An 18,184-nucleotide genomic window follows, 5' to 3' on the forward strand; every position below is an offset into this window, starting at 1 on the left:
ATAACTGACAATAAGGTATTCGAACTAACAACATGGTATTCAAGGGGCCCACCTCAACAACATTGATCTTGACAAAGTATTCAAATGAGCACATAGTGTTAAAAAAAAAAACTAACAATGAAGCATTCAGAGAGTTGGCACTGTAAAACCGGATGACTAAATTTTTTAAAGACCAGATAACAACTCTGAATGTTGCACTGAATTCCCAATTTGCCGCACCAACTAAAAAAAAAAAAAAAAAAAGAAGAATTGTTCAATGAAATCATTCGTTGACATCTATGCTGATGACATGACCATCTGTGGCAACATATCAAAGGCCCTAGATGACAAAGTTCTCTCTGATTCTCTCTCGTCTGATCTTGAGCACGTGGTACAGTGGAGGAAGAGGTGGCTGGTTACTTTTAATGCATCTAAAATAAGATTATATGTTGAAATATTTAAAACCAAGCTCCTATCTTTACATCATCAATGCTCTTATCCCCATCTGGCATCAATTGAAATGGATGGCTCTCGTCTAGGGGAGGCTCAATATTTTGATAAGCTTCTGGGATTGACCATTACTCCTGACCTGAAATGGAACATGTACATCAAGTCTGTTGCCAAGGTCACTGGAAAAATGGTAGGATCTTTCTACCGCTCCAGAAGATATCTCACTGCTGATGCAATTCTCTATCTATATAAAAGCCAAGTACATCCAAGGATGGAATACTGCTGCCACATCTGGGCAGGAGCTGCTAAAAACAGCCTATCCTGCCTTGCCAGAGTACAAAATAGACTTTGTAGCTTAGTGAGGGATGCCCTTTTCTCTTCCCTGAAACCTCTCTATCACAGAAGAGACATTGTGAGTTTGTTTTATCGTTATTTTCATGGCAAGTGCTCGTCTGAGCTTCAATCTCTGGTCCCCCCCCTCATCAATCTTTCACGAAAAAAACCTGCTTAGCTGAAACCACTGTCAATAGTTTTCTCCATTCTTTATCTGTTCCCAAAATTAAAATGAAGATTCCATGAAGAAAGCTTCTTTCTTAAAAGTGCACGCCTGTGAAACTCTCTTCCGTTTGCCTGTTTCCCATCTGACTACAATTTGGATGTCTTTAAGTCCAACATAAACAAATTCCTGATAAACCACCCCCTTAAGTAAGACACTTTTTCAAATCTCCATTACTAATGATTACTATGATATTATTCCATTGATTACTGTACACGCAATAACCCTTATCCCCGAGTAGCTTCCGGGTTTTGGTAAGTGGTGACTTCCATGTAAAAAAAAAAAAAAATGTTATAAATGAAATATCCATAATTGGATTTTTTTTTTTAACTTTAAACGGTTTTTCGTGTTTTTTTTTTTGTTTTTTTTTCTTTTTCGTTTTTAAGTGAAAGAGAAAAGTGAATGTTGTGACAAAAAGAACTTGATTTTAACTTTTTCTTCCAAGGGCAAAAAAGGTGAACTTTATTTGAGAGAGAAGAGTAGAAAAAACAAAAAAAAGTGAAGAAAAATTAATGCAACAACAGCAAAAAAAATGAAGAATGATTTCAGAAACAACAGCAACAGAAGCTGGAAGAAAGATTTCAAAAACTGCTACTGGAACAACAAGAGAAAACAGATATATTACTACAAACTTGAACAAATCAAAACCAAGTTACTCAAAGTAACGTAGCATTCTCACAAAACACAGTTTGGAACTGACAATTTCATTTACACCCCAGACGAAGACAAAACTTTCACCTCGTACTTTCTAAAGTATGAGGACCTGTATAACATTGTACTGATTATGCCGACTCTAAAAACATCTATTTATTACTTTGAAAACTGAGATTCACAGGATACAAAATATTTGTAAGTTACATTTTACCAGAAAGAAACATGTGACCTAGCTTTTTCTGAAACTGTAAAACTCTTAACAGAACTGTTCAGCCCAAAAACACCATTATTTCATAAAAGGAGGAAATGCCTAAATATCAAGAAAGATGAGGAGGACTATTTAACATTTGCATCAATAGTCAACAAACATTGCAACGATTTTAACTATCTGAACTGACTGCTGATGATTTCAAATGCCTCATATTCTTACAAGGATTGGTATCAGCAAAAGACTCTGCAATTGAACGCAGAATTTTAACTAAATTAGAAAACGAACCAAACCTGACACAACAAAAGTTGTTGATAGACTGCCAATGTGTAAAAAAAAGATTTAAAGGACATCATAAAATCTGGCATTGCATATGTAAAACAGATACATAAAAAAAGTCAGAACCTTATCTCCAGGAGATATAAAAAAGAAAGAACATTATTACCCCTGCACACAGAAAAGGCAATTCACTGAAAATCCAAGTAAGTCACCAACAAGTCCATGTTATTAGTGCAGAGTTCTGCATTTGGTAAAAACTGCTCGTACTACACAAAGACTTGTCTGACTTGTAACAAAATTGGACATAAAATCTCCCATTGTAGAGCAAAGGACAAAATTAAAAGCCGAGTATAGCCACGTCCACTGAGATATAGAAGGCCTGTAAACTGAAAAATATCTGCAGGCAATGTAGGTAAGATTTATCAAACTGTCACTGTCGATATTAGATGAGGGTATTTTTTAAAAAAAAGAAAAGAAAGGAACCCAATTCAATTAATAATGAAACTGAACTTTATTTAATATAAATTATAAATATTATCTTTGTAAAATTACGTAATTTTAAAGCAATATACAATCTAATACTGATAAAACTGAATTATGAATTTAGGGAACAAACAATTAAAGAAAAATAAAACACAAACAATTCTAAGCCTTCGGGACAAGATGATAGTGTAGTATCTGTTCTGATGCTACAATTCACCTTTTCTATTCTTGCCCGGTGGAGTAAAAGTCTTTCATGACTGAGACAATTTTTATTTTTGTTCTTATCCAGCGTGCCCCTTATTGGGGAACTGGATTTTCTCCACAAGATTATATGTTGAAATATTTAAATAACTATTACTTTTAATACAGAAATTATATTTAAAGTTTTGGTTTTCTGTTCTTCTATGTCCATTTTTCCCCATGTTTTTCATTAAAATGTGTAGTGCATTTTCATCAGTTACATGTTTAAGAATCCTTTACTCCACTATAGTCTTCATTTTCATATCAGTGCAGAATACATGAATATGGAAATGAAGTTCACATAACTACTAAAAGACAATCATACTATAATGTGAACATTGGTTAAAAACTAAGAAAATATAGTAAACATCTACGATATTAAATCAGGGTGGTGATGAATTTGGGAGGGGACATTATTATTATTATTTCACTCACTAGGAGTTGTATCACAGGCCATCATCAGTGATCGCTTACTGGCAGTAACCTGTGGTGTTCGCTGGAGATCAAGTGATAACAAGTTTCCCCAGATTTCCAGTAATCTCCACCTCTTGACCACTCATGCAGATGATTGCACATTATCGGAATAGCCATTTGCCATTAATTTCTTGTTGACACCGGTCATTGGTATTTCCTGGGGTTTGGGTGACAAAATGCCTCCCCAAGGTACCAGATTTGAACTACACACTTCCAGTAAAGATCTGGTTAGTATTCTCCCACCTCAGACTTTCCATCCTCCTTGACTCTTTACAACTAGTTAGTGTGGTGCCAGTCGATGCCATTTACAGTTTTTTTTTTGGCACTTCACGGAGAATGTGGACCCTGCATAAAAATAGGTTTTAATTTAATGGCTGCTCCCTGGGGATTTTTTTTACTTTCTTCATATATATCTCATTCACTTTTTTTGTAATCGAGCATGTATTTATTTTATTTTTTTTATTTTTTGAATTTCTTTAATTTAATTTGATTCATACTTTTATTTTGTGCTTGTTTTTATTTGATTTTCATTTCATTTTAATTTATTTTTATTATTATATTTTCCACACTAAATATTTTTATTTTTTGTTATATTTATTTTTTCATACATATTCAAATAATGCTTTTGGCCATTTTTTGTTTTGCCTCAAATTTAATGTACTCTTTATTTATATCAAAACTTTAATTAAAACTGATTAATTAATGAATTTTTAAGATGAATTTGTGTTTATATGTTTCGGGAGAGAATAGAGAATTTCCTATTTCATTTCCCATTTCAGTCATGTAAATTATTTACAGATAAAATGTTATAAAACAGACAAACAAAAACTTTAAGTTTTAAATATATTTCATAGAAATAAATTATGCCTAGTGTTTAAATATTGAATTTATCGATCGTTTTAGTTTAAAAAAAATTTTTTTTAATCTGTCATGAAAAATGCTTTAAAATATTTTAAAATACTCAATGAAAAGTTTTATTTATTATTAAAAGAACGGACTGAAAAATATTCTCATATAAAAATGGTTTGTTTTGCAGTTTAAAAAAATAAATAAAATGAAACATTCGATATAGAAATAAAAGTTCAAAAACAAGTTCACTTACTGTTATATTTTGTTAGATTAAAATTATCCCAATGTGCAATTATAATAATTGCAATTATATAATTTCCAAATGGAGAATTGTTTGTTCTTTTTAGGAGAAGAAAAAACATGCACGTTTGGATTAGTTTCATAAAATTACCACGGTTATTCTCTGAGGCAACAAAAAATATTTTATATGATGGTTGAACACCGGAAACTTCATGCACCCTTTACCTACATGTTGATCTGATAATGACGCCACACTGTCATGTTCACCAGCCTCCTCTCTCGGTAGCCGTGGTATGGCACACAAGAAAAAATGAAAAAGGCGAAAAAAAAACATATGTAGATATATACTGATGAAAATATTAAATAAAAAGTAAAGTTTTAGTTAAATTCAGGATCAGATTTATCAGTTATAAATTTGCATATATGGAAGAGATTAAATGAACCATGCTATAGTCTTGCAAAACAGCTAGAAGGGTGACTGGGTCAAAAATAAATTTTGAAGGTGAATTAATCACTAATGTTATATTTAAGTGTAGAACAAAGTAATTAAAAATGTTTATATTAAAAAATACAGGAAATTATTTTGGGACAGATTGGATGCAACAATTCAATTTGTGACATCTGTCTAAAAATAGCTTTTGTCAAAAAATGGAAACTTTAATGACAGAGAAGGAAAATCTCAACTCAGAATTTAAAAAAAAGTTTCCCTGAAGTTTTCTCATCTGGTCTAGGAAAATGCACAAAAATACCAGTCAGATTCAAACTCCAAGATAATATGCAAACCGTATTCAAGAAAAAAAGAAGTATACCATTCACCTCATTGGAGAAAATTAACGAGGAGCTTGCAAAACAGATAATGGACAGCCCCTACCGTCCATGGCAAAAAGATATCAAAAGAAATATGTATGTGCTGACTTCCCACTGGTTTGAACTCAGTACTAAAACACTACTATTACCCACTTTCTTGCCCTGAAGAAGTTTTCACTAAGCTAAACAGTGCTTTAAACAAAAACATTCATTTGGAATGCACCTTTGTCATATCAAAGAACCTACTGAATCTCCCAGAATCTAACCGACGTGAGAAACTTGACGCAAAAAGCCTTTTGTAGACATACATAAATGTGTGCACACATTTTACCTTTTATATATTAGACAATAAAATCGACGTACATATCCCCAACAAACCCGTTTAGAAACTGTCAGAAATTCGACAATTACAGTAAGCTTTCCACTGTATCTGTTTTCGACCAATCAGATTGGTCAATTTTATTCATTGCTGAATGATTCAATTTGGCAGGTTTTTTGCACGCGTTCCTTTTTCAGTTTCACTAAGACAGCCGAATGAGAAGGATGGAAGCTAGTTCCAGAAAGCAACCAAGAAATACACACTCTTGGCATATGAGGCATTTGGGCACCTCCAACCTTTATCCCCTTGAGATTTCAATTTTATGCCTAAAAGATTAGGTTGTTATTATTATATGTGTCTCCTTGAAACTTTATTTTAAGCCTAAATAACTAATCTCAGTCATATCATGTTTCTCCCAGAGACTTTAAGGTCTGAAATGTCGACCTGTTATTAAGGATTTTTCCTTCAAATGAACATTAATCAACTTCAGTAATGTCGACTCAAGATGAGAACTGAATCATTTCATCAGGAGGCATCATACCAACTCCTTCAAACAGCTATAATCTCTGATTTTCAAAGACAGATGAACCTGCATCCAGTTCCTGTTGAAGATGAAAGACTATTATCTTTTGAAGTTGTTTACAGTTCTTTTTCAGAGGCAAAATGGCATTTCTTTTTTGCAATGATGAACTAATAAAATTTGTATTGAATTTTAAGGTAGGCCTTTATTGTACTTTGTCTTATTTTGCCACTGTCTGGTAGCAAAAACAGGGGACATACCTCATACAACAAAATCACACCCCTTCACTGTCGAGGCCCCTAAATGCCAGAGAGGTTTCTACTTTAAGAGCTTCTTCCCTCAAACAGCGAGACTTTGGAATTCCCTTCCTGCTACCTGCTTCCCTGACTGTACTGATATGCAGAAGTTTAAATGTAATGTAAAACAACATCTTGTTAATCTTTATTAGGCATGATCTTAATTAGTAGCCCCTTACATCCAAGTGGCAATATGCCTTGTTTGGGTGTGAAAGTGAGTCAAAGAAAATAAATAAATAAATAATAACATTACTATTTCAGCATGCTCTGTAAACTGCAGAGATTTAGATAGTGAACAATAACACAATATAGATAAAGAGAGCGATAGGTACCTCCACAGCTTTGTGTAAAACGTCAGCATTTTACACAATAACAGCAATGTCATCATTTCTGTGTTAATTTATATGGATGGCCATTGGTGCTATAATGGTTAATGGGAGCAACATTGTTTTTTTTTTGTTTTTTGTTTTGCAATCGGATTTTCATATTTACATTGTAAAACTAATAGATTTTTTAACTAACTACACAGATGAGAGGGTAGTAAATAAAATCAATTTTAATGCCTTCTGTTTAAACTTATGTATATAAAGATGTTGCTTAAAGGCCTTCGTCCTTTTTTGAAAAAAGGCGCCAAAAATAAAGTTCACATTCTATCAATTCAAATAATCAAATCAAAACGAATTTTTTTAAGCCAATTTTGGATTTTGGATTTTTATTATATCAAGAGTCATATACTTTATTATATGTGAGGAATTCCAGTTACATGCCATGTTTCATTGTTTGAAGTCGCCTATGCACAATTCTAGTAGGCAGCCTGTGATTGGACAATTACTTGGCGCCTTTTTAGTAAACATCCATTTTGTTTTCAGTCTATGATAAACACCCAGCAAGAAAGACTCACCAAATTATATTCCAATTATAGTACTCAAAAAACTTCAACCTGAACTAGCGCCCATACTTACTAAACTGTTTAAACGTTGTCTTAAGGAGAATTGCTTCCCATCACCCTGGAAAATCTCATCAGTATGCCCTGTATTTAAGAATTTAGGTGATCGTTCATCCCCCTCTCAGTACAGGCCAATAAATCTCCTGTGCATCATGAGCAAGTTGCTGGAATCTGTGTTAAATAGAGAAGTAATCAACCATCTCATCAAAAATAACCTTCTTATTGACACACAATATTAGTGACACACAATATTAGTGACACACAATATGGTTTCCATTCTGCTAGATCTACAGCGGATATGCTTACAGTTATATCGCATAGGATTAGCGAATCTCTCGACAGAGGTAACCTTTCTAGGGCAATTGCTCTTGACATATCAAAGGCCTTTGATAGGATATGGCATAAAGGTTTACTTCACAAGATCTTCAGCTACGGTATAGCTGGAAATATCTCAATTATTAAATCATTTCTCTCTGATAGGTTCATAAGAGTAGTAGTTGATGGGCAAAAATCAGAAGCTCACAGTATTAATGCTGGAGTCCCTCAGAGGTCCATCCTAGGCCCAACTCTTTTCTTGATCTACATTAATGATCTTCCAAATCACATCCTTACATCATTTTTAGACATTTTTGCTGATGACACTACCATTTATGGTAGCACATCTAAGACAGTAAATGACCAAGTTCTCTCCGATTCTCTCTCCTCTGATCTTGATCATGTTGTACAATGGGGAAAGGAGTGGCGAGTTACTTTTAATGCATCTAAAACCAAGCTTCTATCAATTAAAATGAATGGTTCTCGTCTTGGGGAGGCCTCAAGTTTTGACAAGCTTTTGGGCTTGACCTTTACTCCTGATCTTAAATGGAATACACCAAGGCCGCTGGAAAAATGGTGGGATCCTTCTATCGATCCAGTAGATATCTCACTGCTGATGCAATTCTCTATCTATATAAGAGCCAAGTACATCCAAGGATGGAATACTGTTGCCACATCTGGGTAGGAGCTGCTAGAAAGGACTTGGCCTGCCTTGATAGGGTTCATGGAAGATGTCCTTTTCTCTTTGCTGCAACCTCTATCTCACAGAAGAGATGTTGCAAGTTTGTCTCTGCTTTATCATTATTTTCATGGAAAGTGTTCGACTGAGATTCAATCTATGGTCCCCCGTCACCAAACTTTCACAAGAAACACTCGTCTAGCTGAAAACACTATCAATAATTCCCCCCACTCTTTATCTGTGCCAAAACCTAAACGTAGATTCCATGATCAAAGCTTCTTTCTTAGAACTGCACGCCTGTGGAATTGTCTTCTGTTTTCCTGCTTTCCAGCTGTCTATAATATGGTTGTATGAGCCGTTACACTTAAGTTAACAAATTTACCGAACTATTACTATTGATTACTATATTGTCCTTTTGACTACTGGACACTCTTTAACCCTTATCCTTGAGTGGCCTCTCGGCCTTGATAAGTGGTGACCCCTATGTAAAAAAAAAAAAGTCGGCCCCAAGAAGAATGCCTTATTGAGAATGGAGCCGCCACAATTTTTTCATGTTATATCACCTAAATGTTTGGTGAAAAAGGACTTGAATCTCTACAAGCAGAGACACCTTTATATTGTGCCGAAGATATCCCAATTAGAGGATGGCATCTTGGAACATTTTCATCATGTTTATATCACAAATGTTTAAACTTTTCTCAATTCAATTAGGGTCCCAAGGGACTCAATTTATACCTAATTAAAGGCACCAGAACTCTTACCGAGAATGCCATGATTTATCATGGACCTTTTCGAAGGAAAACCAAACTATCATTCCAACAGAAGGAGTTAACGACTGGCTCCCTATTCAGGAGGCAAAACTGATCTACCGTTTTGCAAGGACTACCAGGACCAATAACTTTTCTTTGCTGTTATAATTGAACAAAATTTGAGTTTAAAGGTATAGTTTTATAATTTCTGGAATTATTTTGCCTCTGCCAGGGAGTATTGAGTTTGTGAGATTAATTTCTCACTCTTATGAATATATTTTTTTCATATTAGAAACCTGTTATAAAAAAATCTTTGTTTAAACTTCATATCATGGAATATTGGAATTTAATATAATTTAAAGCTTTTTAAATATAATTATTTTTTAGAATTGTTTTTTTTTGTTTTTTTTTTTGTTTTTTGTAATTCAAATAATTATATTACCGAGAAAAAAAAATTATTAAGAATGTGAGAAATTATTTCTCACATTCCAATTTCCTCCCGGCAGAAACAAAAGAATCCACAAATACAAAAGCCATACGTTTCAAACTCAAAATTTATTCACAATGAAAGTTTATTGGTTCTGATATTGTCCTTTTGCAAAACTGTGGCCTGTTTTGCTTCCATACGCCTTGAGCCATTAGTATGAATTCCTATTGTTGGAATGTTAGTTCATTGTTCCTCGGAAGGATCCATGAATGTTCATGGTAAACTCAGCAGGAATGTTGGGCGCCTATAATTAGGCATAATATGAGCCACTTAGGACTCAAAATGAATTGAGATAAGATCCAATATTTGGTAAATAAACATGAAGAACAGTTCTTGAATGCCATCCTTAATTTGGATAGATTCAGCAATATAAAGTTGTTTCTGCTTGTAGAGATGTGGTCCTTCACTCACCAACTGTTCATGAGGTAATTGTTTTAGCTCCCTCCAGTGGGAACTGCTGTGTTGAGTCTATCCCGATGCCAAGTTTTATCTAGACTGAAAAGAAAGGATGATACAAAAGCGCGCCAAGTGAATAATCGCCTGGCACATTCAAATTCAAACCAATGACAGCCAACCACTAAATGCGTGGGTGGCTGCACAAAAAGAAAGATGGTGACTGTATATGGAATTTCTCACAAGAAAAAGTGTTTTGTTTTTTTGTTTTACATAATATTGATTTTTATGTCCATTTTTATTTATAAGTTTAAGGTAAGTGAAAAAAAATAACGGGATTTTATATATAACTATTTTTAATTATGTGATCTTTTCAGCTTTAAAAAATTATGAAATTTTTATGGACCTACATTTATTTTGTTTAGTTTTCGTAACATGAAATATAGACGGGAGGGGGGGGGTAGAACACCTAAAAAATATTTCCTCTAACAAAACCTACTTTTATTATGTAAGTTTATTTAATAATGAATAAATATCGAAAATTTCAGGAAAATATTACTATTATTTGATTTTTGCTAAATTTTTAAAACATAGGTATGTTTACGGCTTCAAAAACATCACTACATAGGAACGTTGTTTTAAAGCGTCGATAATGTAAACACGATTTTAGTCTCGCATTTTCATTATTTTTGTATGCTGTAAAAAAATTTTTTAAATAGTAGCAGTTTATGTGAAGCTTCTTCTTTTAAATGGTAAAAAAAGTTAGGATAATAATATTAAATTAAATTACAGTTACATCGTGTTACATAGAGAGTGTATAACTATGGCGCGCGTTGGAGGTACCTAGAGAGCGAAGAGTAAGAGATGAATGGAAATAGATTTCATATGTAGAAATGAACAATAGAAATCGATAGACAAGTAAATTGAGAAATATATATATATATATATATAAAGATTAATTTAAGAGAGAAATAATTAAAAATAAAAAATAATTTTTAAAAAAATAAAAATTTCATACTTTCCTTTTCTCCTTTTCTTCAATTTTTCTTCTTATCGAATTTTTTCGACACTGAAGTAATTCTTTTTTTCTTCTTCTTTAAATATTTTCGAATATTTCTTCTTTTCCGTTTTCTCTTTCACTTTCTTTTCTCGACTATTAAAACGTAAAATGTAGATTGTTTCCCCCCCCCCTTTTTTTTAATAAAGAACAAATGATTTTATTTATTAATGAAATTTTGGAATCACCATAAGACGATCCAAGAAGAATTAATTCTTCCTAATTAATTAATCATAAATATTCAATAAATAGCATTTAAAGAAAAAACGAATACTTTATATGCTCATTCAAATAATTATTTTTAAAATAATGTAACAAATTTTACCTCAAAATGTCCAAGGTAGTGGGGGAAACTTAGTGCAAAATTTTAAATAAATTCAGCGTTGATTTCTTTCTGTTTCATATTTTCTTTTTCTTCTTTTTCACCTTTTTTCTTCTTTTTTTACTTTCTTTTTCTTGTTCTTTCTTTCTTTAAATAAAAAAAAAAATGTCTTGACAAAATTTCAAAATGTTTCCAAAGAATTATTTAATTTTATATATGAATTTTAAAAAGTGATTTTAAATATATAGTTTAAAAAATTTGTTTTAAATAACCGTTTCACATTAAATAACTTACAATATTAAAATATGCGCCTGAACGCGATCGTTATTTTTAGTTTAATGTTTTGAATTTTTTTTTTTTTTTTTTTTTTTTTTTTTTTTTAAACCTTGCCGTTTATGGAAAATACATCTTTGAAATAAAATCTTTTTAATAGTATTTGTTTAAATAAGGACGATGTCGACTTGACTGTTTCCGTAAATTAGCCGGAAAGCAACGATAACCGAATCGTAAAAACGCAGAAGTTCAAAATGTATTTGAACTTCTGAGTTATGATTTGAGGTAATTTTAATGTTGTGTCCTAATAATCCAGGGTGTCTTTTTTAAGGAGTTGCATTTCCACACATTAAAAACTAACCTTGTGCATCGTGGGGAAGCAAATAAATTAAGACATAAACATATTTAAAAGTGAAGTTTCTGTTGTGAAAAAAGAATTCTCCCCAACTAAAGCCTGTACCTGAAGAATTTTGCCTCCCTTTTTAACTTTTTTATTTTTATCTTTTTCTTTTTTTTTTTTTTTTTTTTGGCGGATTATTATCAAATGCACATTAGTCTACTAGATTATCAAAATAAAATTAAATTAAAAAAAAAAAAAGTCAAGACTTAAATAATTAGGGGTATTTAGTTCCTTTCTAATAAATCGATCATCCATTTTAGAATAACTCGGACACATTTCTCAAAGTTAGCTTTTTTTAAGGCGGTTTAGCCTTATTTTGAGATTTAACAAAAAAAAAAAAGAAAAAGAAAAGTGGAATTCAAAAGAGTCTAAACTACTTTTAAAAAAGGATAACTTCGCGAAATTTAGCCTAAAAACAAAGCGTGGTTCTAAAATGAGTAATCGATTTATTAGAAGGTGCCATTAGAAACTGAACACCCTTTATTATTTAAATATTAACTTTGTTTTCTCCATTTTTTTTTTTTTTTTTGATAATTTGGTAGACATCGGTCCATTCGATAATAATCTGCTGAAAAAATTGAAAAAAAGACAACAACAAAAAATGATAGGGGCAGGGTTCTTCAGATCCGCTAAAGCAGTTTTTATTTTTGTCCAAACTCCCAATCGAAAGTGTCTCTTTTGAGGGAGCTGGATTATCCCCATATTAAAAACCGACCTTGCGCCTGACTTATGAGGAGACAAGTAAATAGGTACACACTACATTTTATTCCTAGGATTGGTGCTCAAATTTAAGTATACTGTAATATCTGTTGATTAATTCCTATTTCAGTCACCTAAATTATTTTGTCAAGTGAATTTCGGAAAGGTTTTAATATTACTTCCAAGTGTTTTATTTTATTAAATAATAGTAGTAATAATAATAATAATAATGTAATGACTAGCTAAATCAAATCGCTCGTCACGCAATCAGAGGAATGTATTTAACTGGAAATTATTCATTTCAGGGACAATTTGGTTTTGGCCATGCAATTCTATCATGGTTTTCTAGAATGTTTTGGCCTGTTCACTGTCTATATGCGCAAATAGACAAAAATATAGTCCCACAGATTTGTGTGTAAAAAGGTTGCATCAAAATCACGATTCTATGCGCTGATAGAATTGTGTGGACAAACAGAGACAAAACCAAATTGTTCCTGAAATGAATAAATTCTGGCCGAATACATTCCTCTGATTATGTGACAAGTGATTTGATTTAGCTAGTCACTACATGTCACTTTACCGGATGAAACATCCATACACAGGAAAAGAACAAAAATACTGCATGTATTTCACTGGATGTGAGTAGCAAATTGGTGTGGACGGCCTATTTGTCTACTTGATCTTGTAACAGTTGTTAAAGCAATGTGTGAGAGCTTAGAAAAAAAATAAGAATCGAATTGTCTACCTCTGTCAATTGGAATAGCTTTAGGCACACCGTAACGGGGAACCCAATGTGCAACGAATGTTTTGGCAACAGTTTCAGTCGAAAAGTGGGAAAAGCTTAAGGCCATCTTGAAACTCTGTCAACACAAGTGAGTAGATATGTAAAATTTTTTGAAGGTGGGAGTGGAATCACAATGTCGATATGAATATGTTTAAAATGGGCCTCAGGAGTTGAGAATATCGCAAGAGGGCTCTTTTTCTTTTTTTTTTTTTTTTTTACACAGTGGTCACCACTTATCAAGGCCCGGAAGCCACTCAGGGATAAGGGTTATTGCAAGTACATTAGGTTAGTGTGGAGATTTGATGAAGTGTTTACTTAAGGGGGCGGTTCATTAGGAATTTGTTAACGTTGGACTTGAACACATCCAAGTTGTAGTCAGGTGGGAAGCAGGCAGACGGAACAGAGTTCCACAGGCATGCAGTTCTAAGAAAGAAGCTTTGTTCATGGAATCCACGTTTTGATTTAGGCACAGATAAAGAGTTGGGGAAATTTTTCACAGTGGATTCAGCTAGACGGGTGTTTTTCGTGAAAGATTGGCGAGGGAGGACCAGAGATTGGAGTTCAGACGAGCACCTGCCATGGAAATAACGATAAAACAAGGATAGGCTCGCAACGTCTCTTCTGTGGGAAAGAGGTTCCAGGGTAGAGAAAAGGGCATCCCCCACTAAGCCACGAAGTCTATTTTGTACTCTGTCAAGGCAGGATAGGCTATTTTTAGCAGCTCCTGCCCAGATATGGCAACAGTATTCCATCCTTGGACGTACTTGGCTTTTATATATATTAATGTGCTGATAAACCTTAGACTTCTGGTAAGGGATATAACTGTGTCAAATCGCATACATTTCTGTTGAATGAAACGTGACGTCACCAACTTTTCTGTCGCATGAATGCCTGCATGTGATAAACGGTGCAATGTTGGGTCTTGTGGCAGGATCTTCAATACAGCCTGTGTGGCCATGGTTGATGATAGAGCGTCATTCTCCGTTGTATCTTGTACTTAAAGGGAATTTTGATAGCTACCACTGACGTCGATTCAGGCAGAATCCAGTTGGGGGGGGGGGGTCCAATGTGCCATCGATGGACATGCTGTTCCCATGGAGGACACATATGCATGAAAGAAAAAGAAAATCTAAAATCGCCTATTCATGGAAATGTGCCACTTTGCTAAAACCGGGATTACCAAATGTAGGAAAAATGGTGTCCTCATGTGTGATCACCGGAGCCACTAATCCATAGGAGGACCATGTTTGAGTAACTGGTTTGTAGGGAGGTCTGAGTTTGTGTGTGTCGCTAATTTACTGAAGTAAGGGTCACCAGTTTTTACTTTTTTTTTAAACTATGATTAATAAATTTTATATAATCAGAAGTAGTTTATTTTTATATATAGGAAATGTGTAATTTGTATTCAATCCTGTATGTTTGTGATCTCCCACAAACATGAAATTAATAAGATTAAAGTCCATGAATAAAGCAAGGAAATGAGCATTTTTATAAATCGAAAGTTCAGAATTATAATCCAAGTGAAAAAATATTCGTTCTTTGTGTTTGCATGAGCTTCATTAGAAAATGATTAAGTAATTTATTCATTGCAGTTTGAACTTCGTATTCTTAGCGATGCAGTTTTACATCTTTTAGATGAAGTCAGACACACGTGATAATCACGGACAGTGATGAAGTAACTTGCACAGACGTTGTCTGGAATTGACTTGGTTTTTAGCGCGTTAGGTCTTTTATATTGATTTTTCAGAATGTTCTGGCTTGTTTACTCTCTATATGTGCAAATGGACAAAAATATAGTCCCATGGATTTGTGAGTAAAAAGATTGCATCAACACCACGGTTCTACGTGCTGATAGAATTGCATGAGTAAATGGGGACAACATCAAATTGTTCATGAAATCAATAAATTCCGGCTGAATGCATTCCTCTGATTATACATGACAAGTGATTTGATTTAGCTAGTTATTACATTATTAATATAATAATAATAATAATAATAATAATAATAATAATTAAAATAAAATACTTGGAAGTAATATTAAAACCCTTCCAAAATTCACTTAACAAAATAATTTAGGTGATTGAAATAGGAATTAACCAACAGATACTACAGTACACTTAAAATCGAGCACAAATGCTAGGAACATTTTCTGTGTACTTGGGTAGGGTTTGATTATTTAAGAAGATGGCTCAACAAGTACTGATTTACATTAGATTTGAAAGATTAAACAATAAAATTTAAATCTGATTAAAAAATACATTATTGAAATTTTACTCTTTCACCAAAACTGTTAATGAAAAAATAAAACTGAGATTCTATTTTGGGAGATGGAATCAAAAACGAATATTAAATCAGGATTCGCCCTTTCATTCTGGTGGGTGTAAAAATATATATTAAAAAAAAAACCTGTCACATTGTTAAATGATCAGATTCTTGACCATATAGCATAGGTCAGAACGAGCAACCATTTGTTTTAGCATTTCCAAAATGTCGGCCATTTTTTTTATTTTTTCCTGAGCTACGCGTATATTTTAGATTTTTTTTTTTTGTTTTTTGTGTTGCCACCACAAATTGAAGATAGACTTGGGGTTAATGAAGAGAATATTTTTAAGCAGAAAAGAAAGATGGCCGGTAAAATAAACATACTCTTTTTTATCCCCAGTTCTAACTTAAGTTCAAAATGACAAGTAAAGCATGCATGGTCCCCCGTGAGTGCACAGTGAACGAGGCATAAAAAAAAATGACTAAGTTCAGCATTTGCCCCCCCCCCCCTCCCATTTAGCCCTAAAAGTTCCCAGGGGACGTCAAATCCTGCTGAAAATGAACAAACGGTGCAGTTTTAGGCCTTTAACATATGTAAATTTCAATTTTGCACCACACAAAAAAGAATTGACTAAGTCCATCATTTGCCCCCCACCTCCTCATTTAGCCCCAAAACTCCCCAAGGCCTTAACATATTTAAATTTGAGTTCAACACTATGCAAAGTTGCTAAATAGACATACACAGAATGACAAATATGGTGAAATAATCCAAAAAATGGAGTGTTTTTATTAGCCCTAAAAGAACCCCTGGGGCACACCCAAGAGTTATCGCAAAGTATAGACAAACAAAATTATATAGAAATCAGTTAGTTACAACTTTTCAGAAAGTTTTATAAAAATCCAAGACATCATTTTTTTTAAATAAGAACAAAAGTGTCAATTTTAGCCATTTTAACCTGAAAGGCACCCTAGGAAGGAGGGGGGGGGCAATCGGAGTTTTCCCGGAAAATCCATTCTGTTACTTTTTTACTCATATCATGTTTAATGTTTGTGCAAAAAAATTTTCAAATTCTAAGGCGTAGTTATTGAGAAAAGTGCGGACAGACAAATGGACAAAAAGACAAACGAACAAGGATGAATTTACAGGTCCACCCTCTTTTTGTCAGGGGACCAAGAAAAAATCAGATGGCAATACAAGAAAATAATCTAAACTATATGGATAATTTTTAAAAAAATTATTTAAAAAGGTAACCAATTTGGAAATACAAAACAAGTAGTTACTCATTCTGTCCTATCTTATGGTGGTCAAAAGCTGAGTGATTATTTTATAATTAAGTTGTACAATAAAGTGAACAACCACTCTAAAGCCTAAAATGTCTTTTTTGTACTTCTCAGGTACTTCCAGGGTGTTGATGTGCAATCAAGCGAAAAAAAAGTATTTCATTTTAGTTACACTCCATATACTTTTCTATTTTACTTGTCTAATATACTATTCTTACATTTTATTGTAGGCCAACTATTAATAAATGAAATGTATTTGTCCCTTAGGTTTTTTCAACTTTATTTTATTTTATCACATACACAATATTGCAAACATACTACATAGTAAATTTTAGTAATGCTTTAATGTAATCTTAATAAAATAAAATACTAAATATTCTCATTTTATACCATAATAAACTTACAATAGTAAAAAAGAGTTTTTTTGTTGTTGTTGTTGTTGTTGTTGTTGTTTTTTTGGGGTTTTTTTGTCTAATTACAAAAGTAACTAAGTAATAAAATACGAAAAAGAGAAATACAGGTTCTATCATTTTTTTTTTTTTTTTTACTTTTTCTAACACTAGTGTGTTCAGATTCTAAAAAAAAAAACTCTCATAAAGTATATTTAATAGACAAGAAACAAATAAAAAAAAATAACTTTTACTAAATGCAATAAAATTTAATATTTTAGCGACTGGCATAGTTTTATATTATCAAAACTTTTTGTAAGCGTTTTTCTTACTTCAGAATTCATGTTAGAGCACCGAAGAGTTATAATAGAAATTGGCTCCAGTATAGTTAAAATAAAGAAAAATTTTTTAAATAGTTCCAGTAAGTTAAAAATATACATATCTGTAAAGAAATTAAATTTGAATGCGTTTGGTGCCACTTATTAGCCGTAACTTTTTTTTAATTTTCAATTTCTCCATAGTTATTGTTGTTGCCTTGTTAATCTTGTATCAAGCAGTACAACAATGGCATCGCCGATAGGATGCATGAATACAATGGACAATCCAGACTATGTAGAAAATGGATAAGATGTCTGGCAAGAATAAAAATAAATAAATAAAATAAACGCAGCAAAGGAAAACAATATGAAATTGTTGACATGTTCCTCACAACAACTGGGTGCAAAGCAATCTAGAAAGTTTCAACTATGGCATATTCAAGAAATTTGGAAGAGTTGACCTTTAAAGAAATTGGC

At 32.8% G+C, this 18,184-nt stretch overlaps 1 protein-coding gene across 2 annotated transcripts in view; it reads right to left on the reverse strand.

The window, feature by feature from the left end:
* Positions 1 to 11,645, reverse strand: part of LOC145247920 (uncharacterized) — a 111,157-nt gene extending 99,512 nt beyond the window's left edge. The window contains exons 1-2 of one of the 2 annotated variants that reach the window (XM_080109556.1): positions 11,306 to 11,644; positions 10,942 to 11,076 (exon numbers count right to left, since the gene is read on the reverse strand). The gene's annotated coding sequence lies outside the window, so the exon portion shown is untranslated. Of the gene's footprint in view, positions 1 to 10,941; positions 11,077 to 11,305 lie in introns of both variants that reach the window. The other variant, XM_080109557.1, reaches the window with a different exon arrangement.
* Positions 11,646 to 18,184: the final 6,539 nt, after the last annotated feature.

This window comes from Euprymna scolopes, chromosome 26 (assembly GCF_053919585.1).
Source record: "Euprymna scolopes isolate OS-2025 chromosome 26, ASM5391958v1, whole genome shotgun sequence".
NCBI lineage: Eukaryota > Metazoa > Mollusca > Cephalopoda > Sepiida > Sepiolidae > Euprymna > Euprymna scolopes.